The 22,558-nt window shown below is 38.6% G+C and overlaps 3 protein-coding genes across 4 annotated transcripts in view; 1 reads left to right on the top strand and 2 right to left on the bottom strand.

Moving 5' to 3' along the window:
* Positions 1-22,558, bottom strand: part of EIF1B (eukaryotic translation initiation factor 1B) — a 634,827-nt gene that overhangs the window by 539,302 nt on the left and 72,967 nt on the right.
* The window catches only part of GORASP1 (golgi reassembly stacking protein 1), a 737,102-nt gene that overhangs the window by 179,738 nt on the left and 534,806 nt on the right, over positions 1-22,558 (top strand). The window lies entirely within an intron of this gene.
* The window catches only part of MOBP (myelin associated oligodendrocyte basic protein), a 49,430-nt gene continuing 44,674 nt past the window's right edge, over positions 17,803-22,558 (bottom strand). For both annotated transcript variants that reach the window (XM_049766444.1, XM_049766445.1), the window contains 2 exons: positions 18,542-18,623; positions 17,803-18,441 (listed from right to left, as the gene is read on the bottom strand). The gene's annotated coding sequence lies outside the window, so the exon portion shown is untranslated. The remainder of the gene's footprint in view (positions 18,442-18,541; positions 18,624-22,558) is intronic.

Genomic DNA, 22,558 nt, shown 5'->3' on the forward strand with positions numbered 1-22,558 from the left:
GCATCTTGGTTGTTTCCAGAGTCTTGCTATGGTAAATAGTGCTGAAATGAATATAGGTGTAAGGAAGGGGTTTTTGTATTGTATTTTTGTGTTCCTAGGGTATATTCCTAGGAGTGGTATAGCTGGATCGTATGGGAGCTCGATTTCCAGTTTTTGGAGGAATCTCCATATCGCTTTCCATAAAGGTTGAACTAGACGGCATTCCCACCAGCAGTAGATAAGAGTTCCTTTCTCTCCACATCCCCGCCAACACTGTTTATTCTCATTCTTTGTGATGTGTGCCATTCTCTGGGGTGTGAGGTGGTATCTCATCGTTGTTTTGATTTGCATCTCCCTGATGATTAGTGATGTGGAACATTTTTTCATGTGTCTTTTGGCCATGTGTATTTCTTCTTTGTCAAAGTGTCTGTTCATTTCTTCTCCCCATTTTTTGATGGGATTAGATGTTTTTTTCTTGTAAAGTTCTGTCAGTGCCTTGTATATTTTGGAGATTAGCCCCTTATCTGATGGGTATTGGGTGAATAGTTTCTCCCACTCAGTGGGTGGCTCTTGTATCCTGGGCACTATTTCCTTTGAGGTGCAGAAGCTTCTCAGCTTAATATATTCCCATCTGTTAATCTCTGCTTTCACTTGCTTGGAGAGTGCAGTTTCCTCCTTGAAGATGCCTGTAATGTCCTGGAGTGTTTTGCCTATGTGCTGTTCTATATATCTTATGGTTTTGGGGCTGATATCGAGGTCTTTAATCCATTTGGATTTTACCTTCGTACATGATGTTAGCTGGGGGTCTAAGTTCAATTTTTTGCAAGTGGCTATCCAATTGTGCCAACACCACTTGTTGAAAAGGCTTTCCCTGCTCCATTTAGGATTTCCTGCTCCTTTATTAAAAATTAGGTGGTTGTATGTCTGGGGAACATTTTCTGAGTATTCAAGCTTATTCCACTGATCTGAGAACCTATCCTTATTCCAATACCATGCTGTTTTGATAACTGTTGCTTTGTAGTACAGTTTAAAGTTGGGGAAAGTAATTCCTCCCATATTCTTTTTCCCAATGATTGCTTTAGCTATTCGAGGGTGTTTATTGTTCCAAATGAATTTCAAAAGTGTCTGATCCACTTCTTTGAAGAATGTCATGGGTATCTTTAGAGGGATGGCATTAAATCTGTATAATGCCTTGGGGAGTATTGTCTGTATAATGCCTTGGGGAGTATTGAGAAGCATAACTTTATTTTTTTTTTTTTTTGGTTTTTGGGCCACACCCTGTGACGCTCAGGGGTTACTCCTGGCTATGCGCTCAGAAGTTGCTCCTGGCTTCTTGGGGGACCATATGGGACGCCGGGGGATCGAACCACGGTCCATCCTAGGCTAGCGCAGGCAAGGCAGGCACCTTACCTCCAGCGCCACCGCCCGGCCCGAGAAGAATAACTTTAAAAGCTGGATAGCATGCTTTGAATATAAGAGAGCAGGATTTGTTTCTGGCAATAAGCTCTGATCCAGGAGTGAGTCCTGAGCAATACTGGGTGAGACCCCAAAAGCCAACACAAAACAAGACCATCCAAAGCTGATGCATGCCAATTTACTGAAATAAATTCACATCAGTGTATTGGTTATGACAGTAAATTTCTAAATGATGTCTTTTCTCTCCTTTTATAATATTGTGATAATGGAGTACTCAAATTTATATCACCATATGATTGGCTATCTAAGTAGATGTGAGCAGACTTCTCAGACTTTAATGATCATACTAGTCATCCCTGGATCTTGTGGAAAAGAAGATTCTGATTAAGAAGGTAGGGTAACTCAAAAGGCTGAGGACATGCTTTGCATGCAGTAAATCCTGCTTTGATCCCCAGCATAAAACAGCTCATAGAGTCCCATCAAGAACGACCCCTACTTATAGAACTTGGAGTAGTCCCTGGGCATTACTAGGTGTGTTTCCCCCCCTCAAAAAAAAAAACTGATGCAGTGGGGTGGGGGTAGAGTCTGTTACTACAGAACTCCAGGTTATGTATTTTGTTATTATTCACATTCCCCAAATAGACATGAGTTCAGACTATGAACAAATTCTACCTCTTACATGTATTCTATTAGGCAGAATGGATCAGAAACAAGTAAAAGTGGGTGCAGATTTTGGGGGGAAAAAAGGCAGAGAGTAGGTGAGGTAAAGGAGATGGATAAAAAAAAAAACCTGTCACAGGATGGGTGTTAATTAGATTTGACGTTAAGAACTAGCCCTGTCACTTCCTTGTTGTGCTCTACCTTTTGCAAATTAACTAGCCTCTTGAAAGCTTAATACATCTCCTCAAAAACCATAAAATGAAAATGATCATCTCTAACTCAAAGTACTGTTTCTGGAAATTGAATAAGACCCTATTTCATAACTTTGTCACTATATTCTTTAGAGTCTCAATACCATATGAAGATGGAACCAAGCCTTCTTCACTATATCCTGACCTTATTCACTCCATACACTTCATCTCAAATGAATCTCTTAAACCTAAGTGAATGTCCTTTTTTCTTCTACTTCTGTCACCACTCAACTGATCCAAAAAGGAAGCTGGTTCTATCTTTTGGCAGTCCCTAGTTGAAAGCTTATAAAATTAGTGTCAACATGTTTTTGGAATAGAGGTTCTATGTAATAAACAGTAAGACTGAATTCTTCTCCTAGCCATATAAACCTTCAACACTGGTAAAAGGGAAAAGTATCGAGGCAATGACAGAAACATTTAAAAACTCCTTCCTACAATGAAGCTAATAAAGAAAGTCCTCATAGCTTCCAATGCCCATCCTTACCCTTATAATTCTGTGGTCACATTAAACAATGATCTATTGTCCAAGATACTGTCTCCAACTCCAAGCATTGTTTAACATCTAACATATCTTGCTTGCCCTTGACATTGTTTTATGTGCATCAAGTTTTTTTTTTGGGGGGGGGGGATTAACCTAAGGTCTAGCTAGAAAAAGAAGTTCAAAGCCATGTGTGCTAGCAAAACACCTTCAGTTTTACCCATGTAATCATGCTCTTGAGCAGGAAATACTAGAATGCTGAGTCAGCCCAACACAGTCCATTTCCCTGTGTTCTGTAAAGTGATTAGCCATCTTGAAGAACATTCATGTGGATCCTAGAATTTTCCTTTTTACTTCCACTGGGTCAAATTCTAAAAATGGGGTAGGAATATCAGGACGAGGACTAAAATTAGAGATTCGGGTTTACCATGGGCTTCAGGAATTACTAAGCCTTGAAATTCAATAAAAAAGACCTGATATAGAAGAAAGGGCTCTCCCTATAACATGATATACTTCCTATATCAGAGCCCAGAAGCCAAACGAACAAGTTTAAAGTAATAGATGATGTTGTTTTGCAAAACTTAAACATTGACATTGGTTTAATACTGGAAAACTATTTTCGAGGTCACTTGGGGTTTTTAAAAACCCTGGGGCCAATGCCTAATACAGTAATGGGTAGGGTGTTCCCCTTGCACAAGGCCAACCCAGGTAAGTCTCTGGCATCTCATATGGTCTCCAGAGTGACCCTAAGTGCAGAGCCAGGAGTAACCCCTGAGCATTGCCAGATGTGGACCCAAAAAATTAAACAAAATTAAATTAAATTAAAATGTGTTGGACTAATTAATGGAAAAAACTATATGGTGTAAAGATGAACAAAATCTAAGGATCTGTTTCTAGGATCTTAAAGTTAGATTTGAGTATCTGAGTATATTTTATTGAGTATATTTTACTTTAAAAAGCAAAATGTGGGGCCGGACGGTGGAGCTAAAGGTAAGGTGCCTGCCTTGCCTGCGCTAGCCTTGGACGGACCACGGTTCGATCCCCCGGTGTCCCATATGGTCCCCCAAGCCAGGAGCAACTTCTGAGCACATAGCCAGGAGTAACCCCTGAGCGTTACCGGGTGTGGCCCAAAAAAAGCAAAATGTGTTGGCCTACTTAATTTTTAGATTTAATCATGCTGAGTCATTGCTATTTTTACATTTACCTATGATCTAGTATTTTAATGAATAAATCCATGAAAGTGTGCAGTCTAAAATAATGAGACTATATTGAAAATAATCATGTTTACTACTGCTAAACTGTTATTTTATTAAGAGCACAAAAATAAGACCTACACAAGACTTTTACTTTTCAAAAGTATGTTTTGCCTGCAAAGATCTAGGTATTTTTTTATATTTAGCTTGCCTATCTACAGGTATTTCTTGAAGACTTTTTCTTATTTCTTTTCTTTGCAAATAATCACAGTTCTTCACTATGAGATTTTCATATATATGTATATACTTGAGTACTGATTTATATCAGTATATTCATATATATATATATATATATTATATACTACATATCAGTACAATATGCTGACACAGGAATTTCCCTAACATAGATGTATCAATTATATAATATTGGTCTGTTCTCATCTCATTAACCTAAGAAATTAAATGAAAGAAAGTAAATTAAATGAGTAAGTTAAATGAAAGAAGTAATCATGTTGCTCTTCTGCAAGAACTTTCATAATGTGAAATCAGTTTTCAAAATGTCTTAAAATCCTAAAAGCTTTTTTGATGACAATGCTGTCAACCCCATATTATCTTTGTTGAAGAGATGATTTGTCTTAAGAATATGTGTATGATATTAATTATAAGTCAACTGTTGTCATTTTGACAATAACAAGCCTAAAATCATCCAGAAAGACTTAGCAACTCAATAAAAGTTCAATGTCATCACTTTAAGAAGGGATCACTTGGTACTTATGTAATTGTCAATACAGCTCTGAAACTACATGGCACAAGCTGGTTGTGATACTTAGGTAAAACACTATGTGACATTGAGACTAAAGGAGGAAACAGCACTCTCCAAACAAGTGGAAGCAGAGATAAACAAATGGTACTATATTAAGCTAAGAAGCTTCTGCACCTCAAAGAAAATATTGCCTAAGATACAAAAGCCACCCACAGAATGAGAGAAACTATTCACCCAATACCCATCACACAAGGGGCTAGTATAAAAAATATATAAGGTGCTGCCAGAACTTAATAAGAAAAAAACATATAACCCCATCAAAAAAAGGGGGAGAAGAGATGAATAGACATTTTCTCAAAGAAGAAATACAAATAGCCAAAGACACATGAAAAAATGCTCCTCATCACTAATCATCAAAGAGATGCAAATCAAAGCTACAATGAGGTACCATCTCACACCACAGAGACTGGCATACATCACAAAGAACAAGAGCAATCAGTGCTGACAGGGATGTGGAGAGAAAGGAACTCTTATCCACTGCTGGTGGGAATGCCGTCTAGTCCAGCCTTTATGGAAAACAATATGGATATTCCTCAAAAAACTGAAAATTGAGTTCCCATATGATCCATTTATTCCACTTCTAGGGATATACCCTAGGAACACAAAAATACAATTCAAAAATCCCTTCCTCACACCTATATTGATTGCAGCACTATTTACAATAAGACTCTGGAAACAACCAAGATGCCCTTCAACAGATGAATAGCTAAAGAAACTGTGGTACATATATACAATGGATTATTATGCAGCTGTCAGGAGAGATGAAGTCATGAAATTTTCCTATACATGGATGTACATGGAATCTATCATGCTGAGTGAAATAAGTCAGAGGAGTCAGAGGAAGAGAGATAGACATAGAATAGTCTCACTCATCTATGGGTTTTTTGTTTTGGTTTGGGTTTTTTTTTTCTGTTTTTTTGTTTTGTTTTGTTTTTGGGTCACACCCAGCAGCGCTCAGGGGTTACTCCTGGCTCCACGCTCAGAAATTGCTCCTGGCAGGCTTGGGGGACCAGATAGGATGCCAGGATTCAAACCAATGACCTTCTGCATGAAAGGCAAATACCTTACCTCCACGCTATCTATCCGGCCCCTTATCTATGGGTTTTAAGAAAAAATTAAAGACATTACTGTGATAAGGTCCAGTAGAGTTAAGGGCTGGAAGGGCCGGAAGGACCAGCTCACAATCTGAAGCTCACCACAAAGAGTGGTGAACTCTTTTAGAGAAATAACTACACTAACAACTAGCACGACAATGTTAAAGAATGAGAGAAGTAGAATGCCTGCTGAGAATACAGGCGGGGTGATGGAGGGGGCAGGCATTGGTGGTGGGAATATTGCACTGGTGAAGGGGGGTATTCTGTTTATCACTGAAACACAAACATACTTATAATCGTGATGCTTTAATAAAGATTTATAAAAAATATGTAATAATAATAAAATAAAAACAAAATAGGAAAGAAAGAAGCTGGTTGTGAGTGTGAGATATTGTTCATATGATTTAAAATGTGATTAAATTAATACTTCGAAGACTATTAGCTTTTGAGAACACAAGATTGTTTTGAAAAGAGTGCCTTTGAGAAAGAAGATTAATTCTTAGTTCTTCCTTTACAGGCATCAATCTGTAATAAACATCAATAGCTTTATTTTTTATTGTTCAGGAGAGAAAATAACCAAAAGACAGAGGGAGCCACTGATTAAAATACACATAGTTGTCTCATGAGACAGCCAATCGACAAGGCCAGTTCTGCTTTTCATCCAGCCTTAATCGTTTTGGCTCCTATACTCCAGGATTTATTTGGTCTCACTTCTATATATACAATGGCTATAGTAAAGAATGCCCAATGATTTTTCACTTATATTTGGTTTCGCTTTTCATGGCTTTTCTGTTTGGTTGTTTGGTTTGGTTTGAGGGACCACACCCGCAGTGCTCTGTGCTCAGGGATCATTCCTGGCAGAAATCCAGGTAACTTGCCAGGTGCTAGAGCTCATACTTGCATTGGCTGCAATGTACTATAGTTCTAGCTCTTGTTTTTAATATATATACATATGTATGTGTATGTATATCATATATATATTTCCCCCTCCATTAAAATATGGAAACTTGAAATCCCCCATTAACATCCTTGAAGGATAATTTTGTTTCAAAGTACAACAAGAGCTCCCCCTTATGGCTAAGTCTTTGGCCAGCAAATTCTTAGGAAGTCCTTTTTTATTATCATTTCTTATTAAATCATTGCCTTTGACTTTGAAATCAGTTCATATGTATCCTATTTCAGTCTACAGATTCTATGAAGCCATGACATTTACCTGACATTTGCGTGAAAATGATATAAATGTAAGTGAAAATGAAACTCCTTTTTCGTGCTTGTTTGACTAGGCCACAGGTCATCAAACATGGTCACCAAACATCACAGGTCATCAAACTTCAATGACATTTATCTGGCCCATCCATTTGGTGCTCTTGCTGCTGCCTGTCCTGCTTAGCTTCCAACTCGACCTGGGCTCACAGTGCGCGCGTGTATGTAATGTGTGCTGCACTCTCCGATTTTCCTCCTTCTCTCTGTCTCTACTTTTCACAGTCTCTGATAGGGAACCTCAAACTAAGCCCATGGGCTAGTATTGTTCATAGTTGCTCTTTGTTTTAATTATAGTCTGGCCTTTCAACAGGCTAAGTGAGAGTGAATTGGTCTCCTGTTTAAAAAGTTTGAGGACCCTTGCTCTCTAAGCAGACATTTCCACCTCTCTGTCTCTCTGTCTCTGTCTCTGTCTCAGTCTCTCTCTGTCTCTCTCTCTCTGTCTCTCTCTCTCTCTCTCTCTCTCTCTCTCTCTCTCTCTCAGACATTCTTAAGAAATTATCTATGTGAGGGAGAGATAAAGGGGAACCATAATCATGGGAAGAGTGTGTGAAAATGTAGTCCTGTGAGGAAAGTTGTGTTTATAGGAAAAGGTAAAATTTAGTTATTTGGTTTGGGTACCATACCAGTAGTTCTTGGTTCTTATTCCATGCTTCAACTGGTAGAACTCAGGGAGTCATATAGTGCTTGGGATAAAAACTAGGCAAATGAAGAGAAGGAGTGATAATATAGTGGGTAGGGCGTTTGCCTTGCAAACAGCCAACCCGTTTTGATCCTGAGCATCCTACATGGACTTCCAAGCCTATGAGGAGTAATTTCTGAATGCAGAGCCAGGAGTAACAACTGAGCCCCTCTGGGTGTGGCAAAAATAAAACAGAAACAAACAAACAACAAAGCAAGTGACATGTTGTAATAGCTCCCTTCTCCCTCCAAGCAAGCAATGAAAAGGAGGGAGATCTTTTAGAGAGATGTATTGGCCCAATTCTGGGTATTAAATCTTTCATATCATCTAAATTTCCATAATTAACCCTGTACTTGACACTTTGTCTTAAAATATCCCTAATATATTTATAGATGTGGGCATATAAAAATTATTTTTGTATACATATATATTAAAATTTCAACCAATAAAATAAAAGTAAGAGCATATAATATTAAAATTATACACTAGTAATAGTTTAAAAATACTTAGTGATATATATATTATTTTGTAACATGGAGATGAAACTGAAGTAAGAATAACAATAGGATTATCACAGAACATATTCAATATTCCAAAGAGTTCTGTGAAATATGGTGGAGGTTACTGGGTGAATAGTACAACAGGCACTTGCTTTGCCCAGGGAAATCCATGTTCTCTTTCCACTCATCAGATGGTATCCTGAGTCCACTAGAACTGATTCCTTTAGTATTTAGCTGGCAATAAATACTAATCAATAATTAATAATAATAATAATAATAAACAAAATTTAATAATAATTCAAATAATCTAAATCAATAATAATCAATAGACCATTGCTGAATCTTTGTTCCCGGGGGACAGTGAGGCCTGTGTCTGGGTGGGGAACAGAAAGGATCCAGTCCTAATCCCCTCTACCAAGCTCAAGCAAATGTGGCCTCCTCTCCTCTTCAGTCTTCCTTCAGTCTCCTTCTGGGTTCCAATGCCAGCACTGTTCATCTGCCCTTTGGGGCCAGCCAAGTTGGTGCCAGGGAGAGAATAGGGAACCTCACTCCTTAATCCCTTCCACCAAACACAAAAGGGGCTGTCTTTTTGGGTCTTTCCCAGCATCCTTCCTTCTTTCCCATCAGTCCTCATTTTCCCAAACCATTCGGATGCTAGTGAGAAGTCATTTTAATTTATACCATAGACTTCCTGACAGATTGGATCTAGTGCTTATTTCAACAGCCTAAGACAGGGGTCTTCAAACTTTTTAAAGTGGGGGCCGGATTACGGTCCCTTAGAGAGCTGGAGGGCCGGACTAATATGAGCTAGTAATTCCTACTCACACTGCACATATCTTATATAAATAAAATGAAAACCATTTATAAATAAACAGATCACGCACCAGTATTTCAATGGGAACTGTGGGCCTGCTTTTGGCTAATGAGATGGTCAATGTCTGGTTCCATATTTGTCACTGCCAGCCGTAACAAGTGATGCAAGTGGGCATCACTTAATCTTGATCTGGTTGGAGATTGCAGATGTTTCATTCTTGAAAAAGTCTGTTCACAGGCATAAGTGCTACCAAAGACGGTTACCATTTTGAGTGCATGGTTCCTGATATTTGGATATCACTGTGTGTATATGCTGGCAGGTATCTTGGCAACCAAACAGTGCTCACTGCTGGCAGGCCGGATCAGACTCCTCTGCGGGCTGCATGTGGCCCGCGGGCCGTAGTTTGAAGACCCTTGGCCTAAGAAATACAGCACCCCAAACCACTAAATGCAAAATTCAGTAGGGGAAGCTAAAGAACACATCTACTGTGGGGGAAACAGAGAGAAATTCTGACAAATCTCCAAGTCCATCCAAACGCCTGAACCTTATAGATGAAGACCTAAAATCAACACTTACTGTTTTAGCAAGGAGTCACTAGCTTGTGAAATTAAGAAATCTATAGATGAACAATTCATCTATAAATTTCATCTATAAAGAACTCTTTCAGAAGATAAAAGAAACCATACAAATGGAACTGAAGAAACTAAAAAGCCATGACATTGAGACTAAAGGCATCTTCAAGGAGGAAACTGCACTTTCCAAACAAGTGGAAGCAGAGATCAACAGATGGGAATACATTAAACTGAGAAGCTTCTGCACCTCAAAAGAAATAGTGCCCAGGATACAAGAGTCACCCACTGAGTGGGAGAAATTATTCACCCAACACCCTTCAGATAAGGGGCTAATCTCCAAAATATACAGGGCACTGACAGAACTTTACAAGAAAAAAACATCTAATCCCATCAAAAAATGGGGAGAAGAAATGAACAGACACTTTGATAAAAAAGAAATACAAATGGCCAAAAGGCACATGAAAAAATGCTCCTCGTCACTAATCATCAGGGCGCTGCAAATCAAAACAACAATGAGATACCACCTCACACCGCAGAGATTGGCGCACATCACAAAGAATGAGAACAATCAGTGCTGGCAGGGATGTGGAGAGAAAGGAACTCTTATCCACTGCTGGTGGGAATGCCGCCTAGTACAGCCTCTATGGAAAGCTATATGGAGGCTCCTTCAAAATCTTGAAATTAAGCTCCCATTCGACCCGGCTATTCCACTCCCAGGGATATACCCTAAGAACACAAGAATACAATATAAAACCCCTTCCTCACACCTATATTTATTGCAGCACTATTCACAATAGCCAGGGTCTGGAAACAACCAAGATGCCCTTCAACAGACGAATGGCTAAAGAAACTGTGGTACATATACACAATGGAATATTATGCAGCCGTCAGGAGAGATGAAGTCATGAAATTTTCCTATACATGGATGTACATGGAATCTATCATGCTGAGTGAAATAAGTCAGAGGGAGAGAGAGAGATGCAGAATAGTCTCACTCATCTATGGGTTTTGAGAAAAATAAAAGTCATTTTTATAACAATCCTCAGAGACAATGAGAGGAGGGCTGGAACACCAGCTCACTCCATGAAGCTCACCACAAAGAGTGGTGAGTACAGCTATAGAAATAACTACACAGAGAACTACCATAATCAAGTGAATGAATGAGAGAACTGGAAAGCCTGTCTGGAGTACAGGTGGGGGTGGGGTGGGATGGAGGGAGATTTGGGACATTGGTGGTGGGAATGTTGCACTGGTGAAGGGGGTGTTCTTGACATGACTGAAACTTAATCACAATCATTTATGTAATCAATATGTTCAAATAAAGAAGGAAAAAAATAAAAAAAAATAAAAATAAAGCATGTTAGCAAGCTATAATAGTAGAATTGTGGAGAATCGCATAGAGAAACTTAAAGACAAATTACAAGCCAGATGGGATAAAGAATTTAAAAAGAAAGGAGAGACAAGTCCCTGGAAGAAAATGTAAGGTACTTAATGAACAAAGATAGGAGAAATAATCTAATTATAGAAATTTCAGAAGGGGAAGAAAATGGCAAGGGGGAAGAACAAGTAGTGAGGGAAATAAAGGCACAGAACTTCTCCACCCTTGGGAAAGAGGTTTCTCTACAAACCCAAGAGGTAAAAAGAGTGCTAAACAAAATGCCAGTAGATCATAATAGAACAATACCAAGACAGTTGGTAATCCAAATGGCAAAAAAGCAAAAATAGATCACTCTTTAAAGCAGTAAGGGAGGAAAAAAGCCTCAAGTAGAAAGGAAAAGACATAAGAATTAAACCAGATCTTGAATATCATCTACAGAAACAACCACAGTTTTCTACACCAGCACCAGGAATCAGACTTATACCAGGGAAGGCCCTACTGCTGCCCTGGCATCGACTTACTCCAAAGAGAGTTCTTGTTTATTCTTTTCTTTTTTGGGGGTGAGGGGGACTACACCCGGTGACGATCAGGGGTTACTCCTGGCTTTGTGCGCAGAAATCGCTCCTCTCTTAAGGGACCATATGGGACCCCAGGGTTGGAATGGAGGTCTGTCCTGGATCAGCCATGTGCAAGGAAATCGCCCTACTGCTGCGTTATCACTTTGCCCCTCCAAAGAGGGTTCTTATGACACCCTGACGACTCGTAACAGGAACAACCTGCTTTTAAGGCAGGATTTTCTGCAATGCCATCTAATGGTGAAATGAAACCAGAAGATGCTCCACGTCACCCTGACTTCAACATAGAATCTGTACAGAAACCAGGATCTCTAACTACAGAAGCCTGACAGCAACAACTGTAATTGTGAAAAGCTTTTAGTGGGATCGCAGAGAAAGTTTTTGGGGTTGGACAATCTAGTATGCCTGGAGTCTAGAGTTGGTTTTAAGCCAGAATATTTCATTAGTAAGGTCTCCCTGTTCTTAGGCCAAAGGTTTTTCCTTTCCATTTTCCCCAGATTTTGCTATGTATATGCAAACAACAACTGACACACACACACACACACACACGCACACCTTTTTTATTGTATTTTTAAATCTCTTATCTTTAAAAAAAGAGTTTACTAAACCTTCTGCTACTGTATTAATGACTTTATTGGAGATACAATAATTTTCACAAATATACTTGCTACTGAACTTTTTCTTCTTTCTTTTTTTCTTCTCCTATTTTATATTTTTAGTATTTCTTTCTATTTTTTTAAATAACTTTGCTTTCTGTCATCTTGAAACAAATGTATTTTATCAGTTATGTCAACTATGTGATGCATTTTCTTTAAATAAAAATTTTTAAATAATAATAATCAATAATAATAATTTAAAGAGTCTAAAGATATTACAGCAGGTAGAGCATCTGCCTTGTATCAGTCAACCTTATATCCCATAGAACTGCATATGGTCCCCTAAGTACTTCCAGCAGTGAAGTAATGCTCAGGAGAAAACCCTGAGCATTACCAGGAGTAGTCCCCAAAGCAAATAATCATAATAATGACTGTATCCACCCATTTGACCAGTAAAAGTCTACTTTCATTTTCCTGGTTTGGGACTAGGTATGTTTTCCCAGCTAATAACCAGTGAAAAATAGGCCACTGGCTGATGATCAGAGAAACTTTATTTCATTCCAATAATTCTTATAAAGGATAAGAGGAACCAGCAGGGCCACAGACATAGCAGGTAGGTCTCTATAATAGCCAGGAGGGGTTGGGGGAGTATGGTTCCAGGAAGATAAGCATAAATAGTGGTGCTTAGGAATGTTTTGAAAAAAACACAGTAGGCAATAAAGTGGCCTCCCTTAACTGGAGCCCTCTGTGAGGGAGGAGGGATGGATGCCCTAGAGTCAAGTCTGAGAGTAGCCATAATCATGGGGAGATGGTGCCCCTCTTTGTGCTGTCCTTCTCCATCTTTGGAGTGGTGTCTCTGAAGCTTTTGACCTAAGGAGAATTTCCCCCGAACTAAAAGATAGGATGGTAATAATATCCAGAAACAATAGAGATGAGGGAGGACCAACCAGTTCATGGTAGGAAGCTTGCCACAAAGAGCAGTGAGTGCAGTTAGGGTAGAAAAGGGTCCACTGTGAAAATGATGGTTGGAACTGATCACTCTGGACAAGCACTGGGTGCTGAAAGGGGATAAAAGGATATGTATGATGCCCTTTCATTAGTAATAGTGGTGCAAACTACAGTATCAAAAAAGGAGAGAGAAAGACAGACAGACAGACAGACAGACAGAGAAAAGTAAAATGTCTGTTCTAGAGACATGCAGGGTGGGTAGGTGAGAGGAAAACTGGGGACATTGGTGGCAGGAAAAGTGCACTAGTGAAGGTTGGTTTACATTCTATGACAGAAAATTATGTTGTCTACATATCTATCTATATTTTATTAAGATGGACAAGCACCATTATGGTTGAATGTGAAACTATAAGTGATTCACAGTAGTGGTAATTTAAGACAGTATAACTTCTTCAAAAAGTTCTGCTAGTATTTTCTAAAATTAAACATGACCAATATTTTATTTATGAATAAGACAATGTTATATAGAAAAAATATAATAAATCATGAATAATTTTGTAACCATCAAGCATAAATAATTTTTGGGCCACACCCGGCGGTGCTCAGGGGTTACTCCTGGCTGTCTGCTCAGAAATAGCTCCTGGCAGGCTCAGGGGACCATATGGGACACCAGGATTCGAACCAACCACCTTTGGTCCTGGATCGGCTGCTTGCAAGGCAAACGCCGCTGTGCTATCTCTCTGGGCCCATAAATAATTATTTTTAAAAAACAAAAGCAATTTAAAATGATTAATAAAATCAAAGTATATTTAAGTTGAACTTATTGATTAAATTAAAATTTTATTTTTAATTTTTGTATTATTTTTAAACTTACTGATTAAAAATAGTTGATAAGAAGGGTAAGTCTCTATCATTTGTGTTAATATTTAGGTATCCCCTGCTTTTCAAAAAGTAAAAATCACACCCCTTTACTTTGATTCAAGACCTATACGAGTATCTGTTTTGTCTGTCAGGGTGAAAAAAAGAAAAGGATTTCTGCTTTTACAACAAATAGCAAAAATCTAAAATAGAATTATTAAGCATTTGTCTTGGAGCAGCCATTTCAGAAGCAAGTGTGCCTAGAGCTGCAAGAATGGTACAACAAGCTTCTTCCCTGGGAATCAGTTTCTATAGATTAAAATTTTTTCCAATGATTCATGCTTTTACTGTATGTGGGTGTTATTTTTTATTTTATGTATCTTTATCATGCTTGGATGTCTTGTTTTTAGTATGGGAACTTTTTATTCTTGTATAAATAAATGGAATTGTTTTCTTCACATTATGCCATCTCTTATTACAAAAAGACTTCACAGAAATGCTCTACTTTCAAAGTAGGGGAAACCAGTGCAACTTTTTCAGAAATCAAATGTATTTTCCAGGCAATTCTGTTTTACCTTCTCTTTTTCTTCATTACGGATTAGTGACTCTCTCTCTGATGCTTCAGTGTAACCTTGTTTTCTTTGAACATCTAGAATTCACAAACTATTTGTCTTCCCCTGCTCAGAAATATGGAGTCAACTGTCCTCCAAGGGCATTTGTTCCTTCCAGTGGTGAGTCGTTTAGAAGCCACAGGCACAAGTTGTACAAATAAGCTTGTTCCCATATTCTAACTTTGACCGCTTGGCAGAAAAAAATATCTGACAGCATAAATCACTACAGGAACAGGACAAATAAAGCTTTCTTCTTAAAAAAAAAAAAAAAAAAAAAAAAGACCCTTGGCTTTCTGTCGGTATTACTAATCCACCTTTACCTTGATCTTAATGAGTTTTCTTTCCCTGCTTAAACACGAGCTTCTTAATCCATTTTCCCCCATTTTTGAACTACATATTTTTCTTGTTCTCTGATGTTAATGAAATAAAGCTGTGTCCAAAACAACTGGCATAAATTTTAGTATTGTTTCCCCAAACACAGTATCTCTTCTTCTTAAACCTCAGTTTCTCCATCCTGAAGTTGACTTCAGCGGGCCAGTTCCATCAGTTTTAGGTCAACATCACTCGGGCACCAATATTTGTAAAGAAAGAAGCCTCGACTTCTGTTGGAGAAGCACCAAATAAAAATAATTTAAAAGTTCAGAACACTCTGTGATTCTTATACATACCTTATTTTTAATAAAAGTTATAGTTAAATGTAGATGGTCATCATTCAGAAGACCCAAATTGAAACCCTCCTCCTGCATGATTCTTGAAGCAGATTCAGGAGGAAGTCCTGAGCACAGAGATGGAAGCAGTCACCAATACACCCAAGTATGGCCCCAACATTCCTAAAAGAAATTAAGAAATTGCATTTTTTGCTTCTGGCTCACATTCAGTTGGGCTCAGAACTACTACTCCTGGCTCTTCATTAAGTGATCACTCCTGGTGAGGTTTAGGGGAATGCCTGTAATGTTGGAGCATCAAACCTGAGTCAGCCTTGGTCAAGGCAAGGAATGTCCCAACTATACAATCTCTCTGGCCCCAAATATTTGAAATGGTTGAAATTGTAAATTTCCTGTGATGGGCAGAGAATTTATGGAACAGTGTTTGAAATAAACTAATTGTCTCACAAAATAATTAAATGCAGAATAGGACAAATACATTTTCTCAAAATTTCCTCCCCACAAAAAAATGTTTGCTCCACTTGAGCTCCCAGTTTGAATTTCTTTTATTTTTATAGCTTTTCTTTCACTAGCACCTTTGTATGTTTATGAAGCAGTATTTTTAGTATAAACCTAGTCTCAAACAGGTCATGAATTATGCAGCAGCTTCCATGAGGGTAATCTCTGCACTTCTCTTCTCAATGTTACATGCAGTGGCTATATATTCGGAGTTTGAAACCAGTCATAGGAAAAGCACTGACACCATAGAAATGGCAACTCATTGAAAGGAGGACTTTTCACTCAGAGGGCCAGCTGTAAAGCATTTACCAGACAGTTCTGGGTACATATCTCAGTTTTTCTTAAACCAATCACAATTTTAAGAAATGATTCTGAATTAATGTTCATAATTGTTAGAATAAAAACCAAATTTCCACTCCAGGGCCAGTGACGAGAGAGAGAGAGAGAGAGAGAGAGAGAGAGAGAGAGAGAGAGAGAGAGAGAGAGAGAGAGAGAGAGAGAGAGAGAGAGAAAACAATGAAATGGTGCATATGTTTTGCATGGTCCTCCAACACTGCCATAAGCAACACCTGGAAGCATAACTCTTAGGCGTAATAACTGAAAACTGCCAGTTGAGAGCCCCCACAAGAGGAAAAATAAGGAATTACCACTCCTCAACTTATATAGACTAACTTTCAGAGTTTTATCCAATTTCTGCAATATCTATCTAGGAGTGATCCTTGAAATCGACCCTTAAAAGACAGAAATACAATGAAAGTGCTGTATAAGTTAGTATATTTAAGACATATTACATTTGGTTATCCAGGTTTCAAGTAATTCCCAGATTTGTTTATTCATTCTCAACGGTTTTATTTTCACAACAAAGAGAATTCAGTAATTTCTAGTTATTAACATGTTGTTCTATCATCCTTTTTTGTTTTTGCATGAATTAATATATACTGTGATCTCTCCTCCCCAGTTTGCACTGTGTGACAACTGAGTGTCTTCTGGATGATATGGTGTTTAGACCTCAGCGATCTGAAACTAGTTCTGACTTTGAGAAAAGCTTTAAAAGGTTGAAGGCATTTTATATTTCCTGAAGGGTTTGGGTGGGACTGGTTTAGTAATCTGTGCTTTCTAATGGACTGTCAGGCCACCCCTTCTGTTATTCCCAGGAGTTTGATGACTTACATTATTGGGAAACAGTGGTAGAGAGTCTCTGCTGTTCATTGAGCACCTAATTGGGGCCGGAGAACTATTTTTACTTGAAGGTTCTGCGATCTCCCAAACTATATTGTTACTTCCACAGAGAGCTCTGCCCTCCCTAAAAGAGGAAGCCCAGATTTTGGCTTTGACCTCCAGTTATTGTGTGGTATTAAATGGTTTCATTCTCCTTCTGAGGTCTGGCATTCTGATCTCTCACCTTAGTCTACCATTCTTGTTCCCTACTATCTGGTAGCCCCTACTTCCCCTCTATTCCCACATTTTGAGCAGAACTTTGGCATGCTCCCTGGTCTTACACACATCTGAAACTTGACTGGGTTTGGCTCATGGACAAAGTCAAGGCCTTGTAAAGATAGCATGCACCTACACACGCTTAACTAGCTTCCTTCCAGCACAAGACTTCTCTGCAAGTCCTTTCTGTCTTCTACCCTCAGCTTCTCTCTACCTAATGACATCCATGCACATTCTACAACTTTCTAATATCCTCAATGTTTTTCCTACATATTACTAAAGCAAGGTTGAAAGGGAGAGGCATAACAGGCACAGTGTTGACTCAGAGCAAATGTTGTTTTCACATGCTAATAACCTTGGAGAAATCCCAGGTTAGTCATTAGTCTCTCCCACTTCTCTCCAAACACAGCTGTGTCCAGCATATATTCATTGACTAGTTCTATGCAGCTTTTAATCTCTGTTATTTTTCAAACCAGCAATTATTTCACATTTTCTTTTTAATTTCCAAGAAGATAAATGTTTTTTGAATTGGTTTATTTTGTTATATATATTTTAAAATACTGTCACAGTGAAAGGGAAAGAAAGATCTTATGGTTTCAACTTAATAGGAAACTATGACATAAAATTTCATGCAGGGGACATTTTTTATATTGACCATCTACTGTTTGAGTTTTATAGTCCCATTTTGTTTGTCTAATTTGTCTCCCTGGTATGGGATATAACTGTTTCATTTGCTTGAACTGTTGTTTATTATTTTATTTATTAATATGTCATTACATATTATTTAGTTATTTATTATTTATTATTTACATATGATTTAGTTATTCTTTGGTGATAATTATGATTAGTTTTTCCTCTGTCTTCTTTTATGATACAAATCTGAATGAAGTTATGTAAATTTTCTTTTTCTGTGAATGAAAGTCATATTTAAGATGGATGTCTAAAAAGCATAGGTTATATAATGTCCTATATTGCTTATACTCCCAGATTGTATGCCAGTTGTAGTAACTTATAAATTCTTATCAGAGGTTGATAGACGTTTCTCCACATCTTTGCCTACACATAATTTGTCATAAGGGAGTTGTACAACAATATCTTGGCTTTTGGAACTTCCCTGAAGAAAGATGGATGTCTTCAGATTGAAGAAATTTGAGTCCTGAAAAAAAAAACACAACACATCACATTGAAACTTCAGAAGTCCTAAGAAAAAGAAAAATGTTTTAAAAGTGACCAAAAGGAAAACACTGTTTACTTACAATGAAGGGACACAGAGGGAAAGCAAGGTTCTCATTGGTGATCATAAAAGTCAGAAGAGAGCAGGAAGGCATCTTCAAAATGCTGTTGGGAAAAATAGCAATCAAACCAGAATTCTCCAACAGGTAGTATCTGTGCATCTTGGATTGTTCTCCCTTAACTTCTTCAGAAAGAGATATTGTTCCCTGACCAATGAGTCAGATGGGTGTCCAAAACTCAGAAAATCTAGAACATCTTACCCACTGCTCATATGATTGGACTAAACAGTAAGCAAATAAACAAAGGCTAAGCATGCAGAACACTCCAGCCTGCCCTCTTCATGCTTTGGAGATACAGTACCATTTGTACCATAAGACACACTTTTTCCCCTCAAAAGATGGGGGAAAATGTCTGTGCATCTTATGGATTGAATGCTGACTCTAGAGATGAGGAGTTCTTGGGATTATCAGAAAACTAGAAGAATACTCAAAACTTAAACTCTCTCCATTTGTCAGCTATAGTCATAATGTTCTTAATGTCATGTTGGCTGCTGTTCACTTAACATGATTGAAATATTCTGTTTTAGTTTATTAATTTTTTCTTGTTTTTCTCATCAAAAAACTATGGTCAGGTAGGTGCATTTTATATAGAGAAAAATATGGTACTTCTGTTGTTTTGGTCCTTTACATGTTAAGAATCCTGATCAGAAGGTTAGAGAGAGAGAGAGAGAGAGAGAGAGAGAGAGAGAGAGAGAGAGTGAGAGAGAGAAAGAGAGAGAGTGAGAGAGAGAGAGAGAGAGAGTGTGAGAGAGAGAAAGAGAGAGAGTGAGAGAGAGAGAGAGAGAGAGAGAGAGAGATTTTCATTCAGAGTTCACCTTCAACTAACTGGGAACAGACAGGAAAAGAAGAGTCTGGACTGGGAAAATGCAGCCCAGCCACTGAGCAAGATGGGAGATAGGCAACTTGAAAAAGCCATAGATGAAAGCATTATCTAAGCACTGGATGAACTCTGATAGGCCCCACCTACCCACAGCTTCCAAGGCCAGAAAATTCAGCTGCTTACTGTGAACATTGCCCCACAAGCACAGAAAATGGGTGGCACTGAGTATCCTTGTGCTAGATGTCTGTGTTCTCCTTGTTCAAATACAGCAGAATCCCCTTAAATCACAGAATTTTAGGATTGCACAAGACAGTCACTGTATAACATGGATCTAAATTACATAAATGCCCATGGGTGTGTAAAATGTTCCAAGAACAGAGCTGTAGGTTTACTCAGCTTTGTTGGGTGATATGTGCATGAAAGCTTTTCATTTTCATAGTAGCTTGAGTTTCACAAGGCAGAAGAGAGAAACGGGAAAGATATTTTAACCAAACCTCCTTCTGTTTGAATAAGGAACAGCAGACATTTTGCCCAGATGAAGAGTTATGTACCTCCCATCTCTCCATCTGCTTATAATTTTGAGATAGGGAATGAATGGAGAGTATCTATCTCCCCTAGTGTGTAAAAAGCAGCAAAAGGAAAATTCTCTCTCTCTCTCTCTCTGTCTCTCTCTCTCCTCTCTCTCTCTCTCTCTCTCTCTCTCTCTCTCTCTCTCTCTCTCTCTCTCTCTCTCTCTCTCTCTCTCTCTCTGTCTTTCTCTCTTTCTCTCATATTTGGTACTAAAAATTCCTGTGACCTTTTGAATAATCCAGAGGTTATTTTCTTTGGACCCCAACAAATTGACTACAGGGAAACTTACAACATGATAAAAAGTAAAATGAAGGAGTTCAGATGTTTAAGAACTTTTGGAAACGTAAAGCCATGCAAGTAACAGAAAGTGAAATTAGAAGGCAAAAGCAAGTCAAGAACATAGTTTGCAACGAGATAAGCATCCTCTCTCAGATGGGCACAGTGGCATGATAGAAGACTACCTTGACTCTCTCGGCCATTGTGGAAATAAAGAATATGGGGTTTGGAAAGACTTGAAGCCAGAATGCACCTATTCAGCTCTGCTCTTAGTCGCCTGACACTGAGGCCTTGCCTGAGTCGTAGTGCCGATTTGAGTGGGGGGGAATCTCAAGTTTAGAAGAGAATCTTCTTTGGAGAAAGCAGTGAAGATGGTATGACACCCAGAGCAATAAAATTAGAGAAAAATCGGGGACATCAAAGAAGGGGGCGTGGAGTGTGGTGTGTGTGTGTGTGTGTGTGTGTGTGTGTGTGTGTGTGTGTGTGTGTGTGTGTGTGTGTGTGTGTATCTGACATCTCCAGAGGCCTTTGGAGCCAGCAATGGCCCCACCAGCACCTCTCCCTATTGCCTCCAATATTCATGCAGCCAAGCCCATAATCCAGGGCCTTCAGCCATGTCCATGCAAGAGACCAACGCCCTGAACCCACCTAACTCTTGAAAGAGAGTTCCAACTAGCAGGAAAGAATCCTGGACAAACAAGCCTCTCAGCTGATCACCCTGAGGCCCTTTGGAGAAGGGGTGGAGGAAAGGTACTCAGTTCCCCCAACCCTCCCTTCCGCTACCCTGCTGAAGCTGTGGAATCCGCACACACAAATTCTGTTCTACAACTGCCGCCCTTAGGAACCCACCACAGCTATCATCTTAAGAGATCATCAGCCCAGATCCAGAGATCCTCAAAATTGCAGCACAATACCCCTAGAATTTTAATACTGATTTCACAATAGTAATACACCAAACCAGATATGAAATTTTCATAGAATCCATAGAACTTCAACACACAAAATCAGACACAACTGATAATATACAGCTTAAAAGACCTTCAGAGAATGGCATCAGACCCCATTGCCAAGTATTACAAGTTTCATAAATTTTCTTTTAATGCAGTTTTTTTTTCCAATAGTACCATTGCCATTTAGTTGTACTAAGCAATATTAAATAAATCATTCATAGCTGATAAGGGGCAGTGGAGCTGCCTCTTTGGGGAGCTTTGGGGGAGCTTGGGAAACTAATGACCAGGGTGGAGGAGACCTTATCCTGGTGGTGGGATTGGTGTTGAAATATTGAATGCCAGAAATAACTATATTGTGAAAAACTCCGTAAACCACAGTGTCTAAAATAAAGAAATTTATTTTTAATAAAATAAATATAATTAAAGAACAGGGGACCCATAGAAAACTTAAAGAACTAAAACTGGGGGCCAGTTATAGCTTAATGGTAAAGTATGAACTTTGCATGTTCATAAGTTCAATCCTTAACATCACAAATATAAATATGCATTACATATGTAATATATATATATGGCTGTTAGCAGTTCTGCTGGAAATACTCAAACCAAGATATTTTGTGAATTTTAGATGAAAATGAAGAATTAATGTAGAAGAACTTGAGTAAGAGAAAGAAAGATATGAAATAACATAGGAGTTGGAAGAAAAAAAAAGGTAGCAATACCTTGGGAGACACGTAGAACATGAAATCCACCCCAAAGTCTTCCTGCTCTCCCAACCCTACCTATGAGTTAATAAGCAAATACAAAAAGAACTCAAGTCTCAGAGAAATGCTGTTACTTATGTAAAACAGTGAAGTTAACTTCTGATATGCTTTAAGTTCTTATATACAAAGCTCTTATATGCTATATGTCATCACATACAAAATTCTTATATGTCATAAGCTGAAACTGCTTGATCTTAGAAAAAAACTGAAGAGAAGGAAATAAACAGAATCTTTTTTTATTTGTTTTTTGGGGGGGTTCTGTTTGTTTTGGGGGCCACACCTGGAGGAGCTCAGGGGTTATTCCTGGCTCTGCTCTCAGAAATCGCTCTTGGCAGGCTTGGGGGAGCATATGGGATGCAGGGGATCAGACCCAGGTCCATCCCTGATAGGCCATGTGCAAGGCAACTGCCTAACCACTGTGCTATCACTAAGGATCCTTTTTAAATAATTAGTTTGGCTCATCCCCATAGTAAGAAGATAAAAAGTAAGCAAGTCTTAAGATACCAGAATTGACATTAACAGGAGTTAAGAAAACCGACACCATTTGCAGTCCAAGACAGTTAACAGTGCCATCAAGGTATCAGCTGGGTGGGGAAAAAAACTT

Source organism: Suncus etruscus, chromosome 20 (assembly GCF_024139225.1).
Source record: "Suncus etruscus isolate mSunEtr1 chromosome 20, mSunEtr1.pri.cur, whole genome shotgun sequence".
Classification (NCBI taxonomy): Eukaryota; Metazoa; Chordata; class Mammalia; order Eulipotyphla; family Soricidae; genus Suncus; species Suncus etruscus.